General features: G+C 40.8%; 1 long non-coding RNA gene across 1 annotated transcript in view; it reads left to right on the forward strand.

The window, feature by feature from the left end:
• The window catches only part of LOC114052023, a 27,439-nt gene extending 26,904 nt beyond the window's left edge, over window positions 1-535 (forward strand). Inside the window, exons 2-3 of the long non-coding RNA XR_003570209.1 lie at window positions 132-381; window positions 497-535. This is a non-coding gene — a long non-coding RNA (uncharacterized LOC114052023). The remainder of the gene's footprint in view (window positions 1-131; window positions 382-496) is intronic.
• Window positions 536-2,544: the final 2,009 nt, after the last annotated feature.

Here is a 2,544-nt window from a genome sequence, read left to right on the forward strand (position 1 = left end):
TGGACTGGAAACCCTGCTAGCTGTTGTATAACCCAGTGAAGGCAATGATAAAAAGAAATCCCCCATGTACAGTGAGATTTATAGCAGCATTCCTCATATAGTATTAATGCAAAGCAATTGCCTATTGACAGGGAATGGCTAAATGAGTTGTGATCCAGGAATATAATGGTTTCTTACTGTGCTGTAAGAAATGATGGATATGAAGAATTCAGAGAAGCGCGAGAAGATGCAAAGTGAATAATGATGCGGGGTGAAGGAAGCAGAACCAGGAAAATAACATACTACCACCAAAGAAACCCAAACTGAGTGCTGGGAAATTCTAATGACCAACCTTGACCCCAGAGAAAATAGAGAATGCAGCTGCCTCCATTCATTGCAGAGGTAAGGGACTATGGGTATGGTACATTGCATATCACTGGACTGTGCTGATATGTTGGTTAGTTTCTTTAATTAATTAATTAATTAATTTTATTTTTTATTCTTTTCTTCTATCCAGTGTTCTATCCACCTAGCTGCCAGAGAAGGAAAAGGAGACCTATATTTGGAAATGAAGATGCTGCAAAAACAAAAACAAAAAAAAATCAATAGAAATGAAAAATTTTAAATGTCACATTTTTATTGCATTATTTGCAAAGTACTTTGCTCACAACAGCCCTGAGGGGCAAGTACTTAACAGTTATTATCCCCCATCTTACCAAAGGAAACTGAACCCTAGAGAAATTGTAGCTGTGATACTATTTAGAGTTAGGAGAACCCTTAGAGATCATCTAATCTGCCACACTCATTTTACAGATGAGGAAATTGAAAGCCATTAATGAGAAATGACCTGTTCAAGGTCACCCAGGTAGCAGTGGCAGAGACAGGGTTTAAATTTAGACGCTGTGACTCCTAAGCCAACTCTCCTGTCAGAACCACCAGCTGGAGGCCACACACTCACTAGGAGAAGCTGAGACTAGAACCCAAGTCTTCGGATGCCAAATCCATTGTTCCCATCATTCTATGGTGATGTCTTCCTAACAGAAGCTGGGGGAGATAATTGTCTCCACCCCATTCTGTTATGGTTGGACCACACCTGGAATACTGCACTCAGTTCTGGGTGTCGCAAACATTGATGACTTGGAGTGTGTTGAAAGTAGGGCAGCCAGGATGGTGAAGCTCCCATGGGTTCAATTACTATCTTTACACTGAAGATTCACAAACGTATACATTCTATCCTAGTATCACTAACTGCCTGCTGGACATCTCTGTTGGGTATCCCATTGACATCTCAAACTCAGAACATGCAAAGCTGAACTCCCTTGCTTTCCCCCATATACCTGACCATATGGGGTTTCCCAATTCTGTTGAGAGTGCAATCATCCTTCTAGTCATCCAGGTTTACTACTTCAGAAGCACAGGTCTGAAGCATGTCATTCCCCTGCTCAAGAAACATCATTGGCTTCCTAATCCTTTAGGATAAAATACACACTCCTCTGTTTATCATTTAAAGACCTTCAAAATCTCGTTCCAGCTTATCTTTCTAGACTGATTTCACATCATTTTTCATTCATCTTTCACTCTCCTTCATGTATTCCATTCTCTTGGGTAAATTGGCCTATTGGCTGTTTCCCACAGATCTCCCACCTTCATGCCTTTGCACAGGCTGTGCCCCATGTCTGATATGCTCTGCCTCTTCACCTCTTCCTTATGGAATCCCTAGCTCAAGTGCCCCCTCTTTCAAGAGACCTTTTCTGATCCCCTTAATTGATAGTTCCCTCCCCAATCCCAACAAAACTAATTTGAATTTATTTTGTACTTCTGGATGTGCCTGTTGTTTTCCTCAATAGTATGTGATCTCCTTAAGGATGGGGGAGGTTTCATTTTTGTCTTTTTATCCTCAGCAACTAGGACAGTATTTAGCATATCATAGATGCTTAAAAATTCGAGTTCAATTGAATTGAAGCCTTGTCTCTTCTTTCTTTTTCACCTCACTTATCCCATCAGTTGTTGATTTTACCTATTCCCATGGTCCTCATCCCTTCTTTCCTGGAATATAGCAATAGATTCTTAATTGGCCTCCCTGCCTCCAATTTCCCACCTCCGATCCTTCTTCCTTACAAGGCTGCCAAATGGATATTACTAAAACACAATCTGATCATGCCACTTTTTTGCTGAAAAATCATTAGTGGCTCCCTGTTGCCTCTAGCTATATAAAAATGTATATATAAAGTCCTTAGTATAGCATTTAAAGCTACCTGGCTTGAAATCTGGCTCTCACTTTTGTTTTGAAAATTGTTGTGTAACATTTCCCTTTCACATGCTGCTGACGGAGGGGAAACTGGGTTCCCCAAACCTGACATTTCATTTTTTTTCTCCGTACCTTATAGGAATATTCTCCATCCTTGCCTCTAACTCTTGGAATCCCTAACTTCCTCCAAAGCCCTGCTCAGGCGTCATCTCCTAAGTCAAGAGTTCTTAACCTTCTATGTGTCACAAACCCCTCTGGCAAGCTGATAAAACCCATCGAACCCTTCTCAGGATAATGTTGTTTTGTTGGGGTTTTTA

Source organism: Vombatus ursinus, unplaced genomic scaffold, assembly GCF_900497805.2.
Source record: "Vombatus ursinus unplaced genomic scaffold, bare-nosed wombat genome assembly UNPS02014807.1, whole genome shotgun sequence".
In the NCBI taxonomy this organism is placed as follows: Eukaryota; Metazoa; Chordata; class Mammalia; order Diprotodontia; family Vombatidae; genus Vombatus; species Vombatus ursinus.